This window comes from Megalops cyprinoides, chromosome 1, assembly GCF_013368585.1.
Source record: "Megalops cyprinoides isolate fMegCyp1 chromosome 1, fMegCyp1.pri, whole genome shotgun sequence".
NCBI classification, from domain to species: Eukaryota; Metazoa; Chordata; class Actinopteri; order Elopiformes; family Megalopidae; genus Megalops; species Megalops cyprinoides.
The window spans coordinates 68,957,369-68,968,671 of record NC_050583.1 but is presented as its reverse complement, the minus strand read 5'-3'; positions in this window follow the sequence as shown (position 1 = coordinate 68,968,671).

Genomic DNA, 11,303 nt, shown 5'->3' with positions numbered 1-11,303 from the left:
AAATATTACACGGGTTACACTCAGAAGTGGCGCTCCAACACCCAGACCATGCAACCCCCCCCCCCCCCCCCCCCCACTAACTGTTTCACCAACTGATGTACACAGAGTCCTGAGAAGAATCAACCCCCGCAAGGCAGCAGGCCCAGATAACATACCTGGGAGGGCTCTCAAAGCATGTGCCACAGAGCTGGCTGATGTTCTGGCCTCCATCTTCAACCTGTCCCTCTCACAAGCCACCGTCCCCACGTGCTTCAAAACCATCCCAGTTCCCAAGAGGAGCCCAGTGACTTGCCTGAATGACTACAGGCTAGTTGCATTCACTCCAATCATCAAAAAGTGTTTTGAGAGAGTGGTTCTGGCCCACATTCAGAGCAGCATACCTGGAACACTGAACCCCCTGCAGTATGCCTACCGCTCTAACAGATCTACCTTGGACACCATCTCTGCAGCCATTCACATAGCACTTTCCCATCTGGAAAACAAAGATGGCTATGTCAGGATGCTCTTCATTGACTACAGCTCTGCTTTTAATACAGCCATCCCTTACAAGCTCACCAGCAAACTGTTGCACCTTGGTCTCAGCCCCACACTCTGTGACTGGATGTTAGATTTCCTCACTGGCAGGCCACAGGCTGTCAGAATAGGAAATACAACATCTAGCAGCATCATGATGAACACCAGCACCCCACAAGGATGCGTCCTCAGCCCCATGTTCTACACACTGTTTACACATGACTGTGCCGCCTCTCACAAGGACAACACCATCCTGAAATTTGCTGACGACACCACTGTCATCAGACTCATTACTGGCAGTGATGAAACGGCGTACAGGGATGAGGTGGCAAATCTGGTGACATAGTATGAGGAGAACAATCTCACCCTCAGCACAGACAAGAGCAAGGAAATGATCATGGACATGAGAAAGGAGAAGAAAACTCATCAGCCACTGATCATCCATGGCCTTGAGGTGGAGAGGGTGAGCAGTTTCAAATTCCTGGGCGTCTATGTAACCTACATCAGGTTACAGAGCTTTTGCGAGCTACTGCAATCCCCTGTTCCACCAGCGGGTGGCGCGCAGGCTATAAGAAAAAGTACTCCAGCCTGTATTCGCTCTCTTTGGATCGAGACGTTGCCGAGAGCACACAGTCATCCCACTGAGACCCCGGTATGGAAATATCCTGTGAAGGATACTAGGTTTTATCATCTTGTACCAACTATTGAAATATTGTGTGTTTATTAGGTTGAAAGTTGAGAGAGAGAGAGAAAGAGTTGAGCCGCATGAATCTGCGAGCTCCTCAAGATTCCTCCGGTAAGAGTGCCGTTACGACCGTTATGCTAACCGTTTAGTTTCATTTTGTCATTAAACACATTGTCTTTTAAAACCAATCGGAGTTGTGACCCTGATACTGGGTGTTTGAAACCGTGTAGAGACAGATTTGGGTTGTTTTATGTTGTTTAAGATGTTTATAAAAGATCGTTAATCGTGCTGGCTGCGAGCTAATCGCGCTAGCAGCATGCTAATCGCTAGCATTTTAATGTGAACTTGTCTTAGCTCTGTGGTTAGCTCAGCTAAGCTAGTTACCACTGTAGCAGACTACTGATAGTTTACACTGTAAAAGTACCTATACTTAATTATTTCCGTGTAGAGACAGATTTGGGTTGTTTTATGTTGTTTAAGATGTTTATAAAAGATCGTTAATCGTGCTGGCTGCGAGCTAATCGCGCTAGCAGCATGCTAATCGCTAGCATTTTAATGTGAACTTGTCTTAGCTCTGTGGTTAGCTCAGCTAAGCTAGTTACCACTGTAGCAGACTACTGATAGTTTACACTGTAAAAGTACCTATACTTAATTATTTGATTTAAAATTTATTTCATTGAGAGATCACTTGCCTTGTTTACTGATCAGATATGATTGATTTATGTTGTTAATGGTTAAAATGCATTTGATGTTGAATTTAAAGTGCAGTTAAAAAAAAGCATTAATAAAAGGTTAAGACCATAAATATCTGTTTACAGAACTGTCGTGATTTTATTTTATTGTTGTGAGATGGAAGTACATGATTGATTGAGTTTCAGTGGAACAAATCTATCTTATGTGGTGTGATGTGTATCTATTCATTTGCATAATGATTAGAGTATAGCATTTATATCCTTTATAACTGGTTACACTTGATTTGATATTTGAATGGAGATAAAATGATTAGATTTAAAGTGAAGTAAGACAATAGTAATTAATGCATTCTGTACTGTATGTATAGATTGGTTTTTTTGCGAGAGAGAGAGATCATCTGAACCTGACCCTGGCGGTCAGTGGCGAGCCAACCACAGAATTGGACAGAGAACGGACCAAGAGCTCGGTGTGGCCAGCCGTGGCATCCTTGGAACCATCATCATCATCACTCTCCTTCCTTGAGACACAGATAAGATAACATGTAAACCTACCCGGGTAGTAGAAGAATTACTTCAAGACACTTCAAGAACACACACACACACACACACATCACAGAATAGAGACAATGAATCAACTTCATTTCCCTTTGTCCAGCAGAATCTGACAGAATTTTATTTTTCATTTTTTTAACTTTTATTTTGGGGATCCCTGTAATGTGCGCCTGTGCACTTAGGAAGCCGGCTTAGATAGGCAGGGAATGTGAGTAATTGTTTTTTTATATAATATATTTTCCAAACTTACCTGTTTTGTGTGTCATCTGTTCTCTGCTGACTTCTTTAGGCTCCGTAGTCGTGCTTACAGTCTTCTGACATTAACCCAGCTTTAATTATATTTACCCAGAGAAATCCTGCTACAAGTGGCGAGCCAGCCAGGAGCCTAGTTGTGTCAGCAGTGAACCACATTACAAGTGTGTGAAACAATTTTGAGTGTGTAAGTCCTTCGCCATCTGTGTACGAGTTACTGTTTATTGAAAATGGAGTTCATAATGAGCTCAGGCATCAAAGTCCCCAATGCAGTGATTGTAAGTGGTCTCATTGAAACACCAGAAGATGAGGAGATCATAGACTTCCTTAAGAAGTATGGCTCCATGAGACTTGTCCCAGTTACTGATATTAACTCAGAGTTTTATAAAAGCTTGATTATTGAGTATCAAGATGGTGCTGCTATCGAAGCTTTAGCCCACCTTTTGCCCTATACACATGAACTTAAAGACAATCCAGATGTAAAATACTACGTTCAAGCTCTGGCAAGTGTATACACCACTACAGTTGGCTGCAGTGTTACTAAGACCTACCTTGATGAAATAAAGAAGCTAGCGAAACTGAGTGGAAGAAGCTTCGAAGAGGTGCTGAAAGACATGATGTCAGAGATCAGTGAGACAATTGAGACTGATGGTAGTGGGGATAATGAGTATGGAGTCAAACAGCTGAATACATCCGTTGACACCAGTGAAATCCTCCGTCCCCAGCTGCTCCCAGGTTCTTCTCAAGTAAGGTTCGTTCATGGTGATACTGAGTCACGTCCACCAGCTGATGTGAAACAGAGACTGTCCAGCGTGGAGAGTGACCTGAATCCACCTGAAATCCAAAAGGTCATTGTTGAGCACATTGTGAGGAGAGATGAATTAGACACACATTCACATTTTCCTATCAAGCTTCGTTCATTCTCAGGAAAGATCCCCAGACCCAATAGTGAGACAGACTACGACACATGGCGTTCACATGTTGAACTTCTCAGGAAAGACCCCAGCATTTCTAGTCTTCAAAAATCACGGAAAATCTTTGAAAGTTTGCTCTCTCCTGCTACAGACATTGTCAAAAGACTCAGTCCTGAAGCTACCCCTGAAACCTACCTGCAACTGCTGGACGCAGCCTTCGGAACTGTTGAGGACGGTGAGGAACTTTTTGCCCAGTTTATGAACACGCTCCAGGATCCTGGTGAAAAGGCTTCTACTTACCTCTGTCTTCTTCAAGCTGCTCTGAACCTTGCTGTTAAGAGAGGAGGAGCTTCTGCTGGAGAAGCAGATAGACACATTCTCAAACAGTTTTGTCGCGGGTGTTGGGACAACACTTTGCTCTCTGATCTCAACCTTGAAGAAAAGAAAAGTCGCCCTCCAGCATTTTCAGAGCTTCTGTTATTGGTCTGCACTGAAGAGGATAGGCAGGTAGCTAAAGCCACGCGTATGAAGAAACACCTTGGCTCACACCGGCAGAGAGCTATGGCAAGTTCTCAGAGTGCATGCATCTGTGGTCAACAAGCAGTGCTCCACCCTGAGTCTGACTCACTGACAGAGCTTAAACAGCAGGTCGCATCTCTACAGAGCCAGCTCACTACGCTCATGTCTAAGAAAGCTAAAAAGTCTTCGAAACCCAAGGTGAGCTCTGAGCAACAACCAAGCGGACCAACACCCTCTAAACTTGACCCTAGAGCGCCAAGTTGGAAACCCACCAATGTAAGGACCAGCACCCAACCAAGACCATGGTACTGTTTCAAGTGTGGCGAGGATGGTCACATTTCCTCAGCTTGCAGTAACAATTCAAACCCCACACTCGTCAATGAAAAAAGGGATCAATTGAGAGAAAAGCAGCGCCTCTGGGAGGCCAACGGACACTCATCAGACAATAGGGGTTTTTAGATGAAGTCTCAGTTGAAGGGCAAACTGAGGCTACAACTGTTCACCAACGCCCTGCTAGAGATAAAAGTGATGCCCAGCCCAGTTTCAGTGCTGCCTTGAACCAATCCAACGTCAGAGAACACCCACTCAAAGTCCCGCACAAGCTGATAGGCACAAGAAGTACAGGCCAAGTTACAATCCACGGCAAACAGTTCAGCTGTCTCCTTGACACAGGTTCACAAGTAACTACAGTCACCAAGTCCTTCTATGACCAATACTTATCTGAGCAACAGATTGAACCACTTTATAACCTTTTGGAAGTTGAAGGGGCAAATGGTCAACCTGTGCCCTATCTCGGGTACGTTGAAGTTGCCATTACTTTTCCAAAAGAGTTCCTTGGTGCTGAATACGAAGTCCCAACGTTGGCTCTGGTGGTTCCAGACAGCGGCACTTTAGGGTACCAGGTACTGATTGGTACAAACACACTCGATGTAATGTATAGTATGTGCAGGGAGAAAAGCTCAGCAAGCTACCAACCTGTTCTGAGTGGCTACAGGACAGTGCTGAAAGTACTTCAGCTACGACAGGAACGGAGTCATGACAGTAACATCGGACTGGTGAGGATGCAAGGCAGGGACAGAAAAGTCATTCCAGCTCGAGGAACAGTTGTGCTGGAGGCAGTGGTATCGTTGAAAGGGTTCCATACTGAGAAGTCTGCTATCATGGAGTACCCTTCATCATCTCTCCCTGGAGGACTGCTAGTGAAGCCTTGTCTCATTGACTTACCATACAAACAGCCAGGCAAACTGCCGGTTGTCATCTCCAATGAGTCAGATCATGACATTACCATCCCGGCTAAGACTGTGATTGCAGAGCTCAGTGCAATTCAGACCATCCTGTCTCACAGACGGAACATGACCAAGCCATCTGAATCTGAGCACCCCAAGGCAGTTGACCAGGTCTTTGACTTTGGTGAGTCCCCGGTCCCTTTAGAATGGAAAGACAGAATCATTCGAAAACTGAGGAGCATGCCTGAGGTCTTTGCCCTGAATGACACTGACTTTGGAAGGACAGACAAAGTCAAGCATCATATCAAATTGTCAGATGAGACACCATTCAAACTCAGGGCTCGGCCGATACACCCACACGACGTAGAAGCTGTTCGTCAACACATTCAAGAGCTTCTCAGTGCTGGGGTGATCCGTGAAAGTGAGTCTCCATTCTCCTCCCCAATCGTTGTAGTCAGGAAGAAGAATGGCCAGGTACGTCTCTGTATTGACTACAGGAAATTGAACCTGCAGACGGTGAAGGACGCTTATGCACTTCCGAGGATGGATGACACTTTCACAGCACTCTCTGGTTCCAAGTGGTTCAGCGTCCTCGATCTAAAGTCTGGCTACTATCAGATCGAGGTTGACGAAGACGACAAGCCAAAGACTGCCTTTGTATGCCCACTTGGTTTCTGGGAGTTTAATCGCATGCCTCAAGGAGTGACAAACGCCCCAAGCACCTTCCAGAGACTGATGGAAAAGTGCATGGGAGACATGAACTTGAAAGAAGTTGTCGTTTTCCTGGATGACTTGATAGTCTTCTCGAAAACATTGGAAGATCATGAAGCCAGACTCACCAAGGTTCTTGACCGCCTGAAGGAGTATGGGCTCAAGCTGTCTCCAGAAAAATGTAGATTCTTCCAGTCCTCAGTCCGGTACTTGGGGCATGTGGTCTCGGAGCGGGGAGTGGAAACCGATCCAGAAAAGATTGCAGCGCTGAAGACCTGGCCAGTCCCTCAGCATCTTAAAGAGTTGAAAGCTTTCCTCGGATTCTGTGGGTATTATAGGAAATTCATTAAAGGCTACTCAAGCATAATGAAACCCTTGAATGACTTGACATCTGGATACCCACCTCCTGGGAAACACTCCAAGTCCAAGGGAAAGAGTGGCCAGTACTACCACCCCAAAGAACCATTTCTGAACCGTTGGACTCCCACCTGCCAACAGGCATTTGAGATGATCATAGACAAACTGACAACGTCTCCAGTCCTGGCTTTCGCAAATCCTGTCCTCCCTTACATCCTTCACACGGATGCAAGTTCCACTGGCCTCGGAGCGGCCTTATATCAAGAGCAGGAGGGACAGCTGCGTGTCATTGCCTACGCAAGCAGAGGGTTATCGCGTAGTGAATCCCGCTACCCAGCTCACAAGCTCGAGTTTTTAGCGCTGAAATGGTCTGTAACAGAGAAGTTCAGTGACTATCTCTATGGCAACCAGTTCACAGTAGTCACCGACAGTAACCCTCTCACCTACATACTTACCTCAGCCAAACTCGATGCGACCAGCTACAGGTGGTTAGCTGCTCTCTCTACCTTCTCCTTTAAGCTCCAGTACTGCCCTGGGAAGCAGAACGGAGATGCTGATGCACTATCGCGACGTCCCCATGGCAACCTGCGTGATGACCCCTCATCTCAAAAAGAGTGGAACAGGATCTGCCAGTTCACACAGCACCATCTATCGGACCCAGATAACATTGAGGCTGTAGATCAGGGGGTCGTTTGTGCCATCTGTGAGAGACAACTTATCTATTGTGCCAATGATGGAATGAGCAATGATGGAAGTATCGCCCTTGTTGAGAGCCTTGCCATTTCTGGGGATGCTGTACTTGACAGCTTTGAGCAGGAAGATGAGCTTGGAGGACTTCCCATCATCCCACACCTATCAGAGGCAGATCTCAGAGACCAACAGAGAGCTGACCAGTGCATTAAACATGTCATCTTCCAGATTGAGCGTGGTGAGAAACCACCGCCAGCTGTGAGAACTGAGCTCCCAGGCTTACCTATGTTGCTGAGAGAGTTGAATAGGCTTCAACTGCGAAATGGCATTCTCTATAGGACACGCCAAGAAGAAGGCCACACACATTACCAGCTGGTCCTGCCCGAAGAACTCCGTGAAATGGTCTTAACAAGCCTGCATGACAACATGGGCCATATGGGAAGAGACCGCACGCTGGACTTGGTCAGAGCCAGATTCTACTGGCCGAGGATGGCCTCTGACATTGAGAAGAAAGTCAAGACGTGTAACAGGTGTGTGCGCAGAAAAACCTTACCTGAAAGGGCCGCACCTTTAGTGAACATCATGACAACACGACCGCTTGAACTGGTCTGCATGGATTTCTTGTCTATTGAACCGGACAGGAGTAACACAAAGGATGTTCTTGTGATCTCAGATCACTTCACAAAATACGCAGTGGCAATCCCAACACCAAATCAAAAGGCTCGAACGGTTGCAAAGTGCTTATGGGACAATTTCATCGTTCATTACGGTATTCCAGAGAAGTTGCATAGCGATCAAGGTCCTGATTTTGAGTCGCGATTAATCAAGGAACTGTGTGAAGTCGCAGGCATACAGAAAATAAGGACAACTCCGTACCACCCAAGGGGCAACCCGGTGGAACGTTTTAATCGCACTCTGTTAGACATGCTCGGCACTCTGGAAAACCAGGATAAGTCACACTGGAAGGACTTTGTGAAGCCCTTGGTCCACGCGTATAATTGTACCAGAAGTGAAGTGACTGGGTTCACACCGTATGAGCTAATGTTCGGACGACAGCCACGCCTACCGGTTGACCTCGCATTCGGCTTACCTGTCAAAGAGGAACAACAGAAGTCACACTCCCAGTATGTAAAGCACCTCAGATCCCACCTCGAGGAGAGCTACAAAATAGCTACAAGGAGTGCTGCCAGGGTGGCTGAAAAGAACAAAGCAAAGTTCGATAAGCGTGTGACCCCTTCTGCTTTGGACATTGGAGACAGAGTACTTGTCAGGAACGTACGTATCCGTGGAAAGCACAAGCTCGCCGATAAATGGGAGTCTACTGTCCATGTGGTAGTGAAGAAAGCTGGGGACCTTCCCGTCTATACAGTCAAACCAGAGACCGGAGAAGGTCCTTGGCGCACGCTGCATCGAGACCTCTTGCTCCCATGTGGGTTCCTCTCTGTAACAATGGAAGAGTGTGTACAACCCAAACCAATTGAGCGCCGAAAGACACGTCAAAACACTAGCAGTAACACAAGAGAAGATGATCAGTCCTCGGATGAGGATGATATCGTTCCTGTTATCTGGTCCCAAAAACAGCCAACTCCAGAGGTAACCAGATGTATTGTCTCACGAGATGTTCAAAGGCATCATGGTCAAAGCCATTCTAAAGAGAATCTGAAAACAAATCCCAATAAGGTGACTGATGATGTTCCAGCTAGTGTGAAGAACCTACCTGATGCTACTCCAGTCAACCATGTGACATTAGACCTACCTGAAAATGAACCTGTGGAAATGAAAGACTTACCTGAAACTGAACCTGTGGAAACAGAGACAAACTTACCTGACAATGATGACCTTGTGAAGGACTTGTTGGATGAGGACTGTCCTGAACAACTACCAGTCCTCTCCAATATGCCAGAATGTGATAAAGAAAATATCCCTGAAAATGTAGGAGAAGAGGAGATTGAAGAGACAGAGGAACAAGCAGACACAGATGACTTGATCAGGAGATCTGAGAGGAGTCGTCAGCCACCGAGGAGGCTTGGCTACACTGAATTAGGAAAACCCCTGGTCACAGTGGTGAAGTCATTCTTCCAAGGGCTGAATTCTGTCTGGAACGACATTATATGTGAGAGTGAAGCGCCGGCTCATCCCCCTGTTCTGTCTTAAGTTGTAACCATCTGAAAATTGCCATGCACAGGGACGTGCATGAGTTTGGAGGGGAGAGTGTAACCTACATCAGGTTACAGAGCTTTTGCGAGCTACTGCAATCCCCTGTTCCACCAGCGGGTGGCGCGCAGGCTATAAGAAAAAGAACTCCAGCCTGTATTCGCTCTCTTTGGATCGAGACGTTGCCGAGAGCACACAGTCATCCCACTGAGACCCCGGTATGGAAATATCCTGTGAAGGATACTAGGTTTTATCATCTTGTACCAACTATTGAAATATTGTGTGTTTATTAGGTTGAAAGTTGAGAGAGAGAGAGAAAGAGTTGAGCCGCATGAATCTGCGAGCTCCTCAAGATTCCTCCGGTAAGAGTGCCGTTACGACCGTTATGCTAACCGTTTAGTTTCATTTTGTCATTAAACACATTGTCTTTTAAAACCAATCGGAGTTGTGACCCTGATACTGGGTGTTTGAAACCGTGTAGAGACAGATTTGGGTTGTTTTATGTTGTTTAAGATGTTTATAAAAGATCGTTAATCGTGCTGGCTGCGAGCTAATCGCGCTAGCAGCATGCTAATCGCTAGCATTTTAATGTGAACTTGTCTTAGCTCTGTGGTTAGCTCAGCTAAGCTAGTTACCACTGTAGCAGACTACTGATAGTTTACACTGTAAAAGTACCTATACTTAATTATTTCCGTGTAGAGACAGATTTGGGTTGTTTTATGTTGTTTAAGATGTTTATAAAAGATCGTTAATCGTGCTGGCTGCGAGCTAATCGCGCTAGCAGCATGCTAATCGCTAGCATTTTAATGTGAACTTGTCTTAGCTCTGTGGTTAGCTCAGCTAAGCTAGTTACCACTGTAGCAGACTACTGATAGTTTACACTGTAAAAGTACCTATACTTAATTATTTGATTTAAAATTTATTTCATTGAGAGATCACTTGCCTTGTTTACTGATCAGATATGATTGATTTATGTTGTTAATGGTTAAAATGCATTTGATGTTGAATTTAAAGTGCAGTTAAAAAAAAGCATTAATAAAAGGTTAAGACCATAAATATCTGTTTACAGAACTGTCGTGATTTTATTTTATTGTTGTGAGATGGAAGTACATGATTGATTGAGTTTCAGTGGAACAAATCTATCTTATGTGGTGTGATGTGTATCTATTCATTTGCATAATGATTAGAGTATAGCATTTATATCCTTTATAACTGGTTACACTTGATTTGATATTTGAATGGAGATAAAATGATTAGATTTAAAGTGAAGTAAGACAATAGTAATTAATGCATTCTGTACTGTATGTATAGATTGGTTTTTTTGCGAGAGAGAGAGATCATCTGAACCTGACCCTGGCGGTCAGTGGCGAGCCAACCACAGAATTGGACAGAGAACGGACCAAGAGCTCGGTGTGGCCAGCCGTGGCATCCTTGGAACCATCATCATCATCACTCTCCTTCCTTGAGACACAGATAAGATAACATGTAAACCTACCCGGGTAGTAGAAGAATTACTTCAAGACACTTCAAGAACACACACACACACACACACATCACAGAATAGAGACAATGAATCAACTTCATTTCCCTTTGTCCAGCAGAATCTGACAGAATTTTATTTTTCATTTTTTTAACTTTTATTTTGGGGATCCCTGTAATGTGCGCCTGTGCACTTAGGAAGCCGGCTTAGATAGGCAGGGAATGTGAGTAATTGTTTTTTTATATAATATATTTTCCAAACTTACCTGTTTTGTGTGTCATCTGTTCTCTGCTGACTTCTTTAGGCTCCGTAGTCGTGCTTACAGTCTTCTGACATTAACCCAGCTTTAATTATACTTACCCAGAGAAATCCTGCTACATCTACATCTGTGATGACCCCACTTGGACACTTAACAACACCCAGCTGGTCAAAAAGGCACAACAGTGTCTGTATTTCCTGAGGAGGCTGAGGAAATTTGGCATGTCACCACAGATCCTCAGCAACTTCTACAGCTGCATCACAGTGTGGTATGGGAGTACCACTGAAATGGACCGTAAG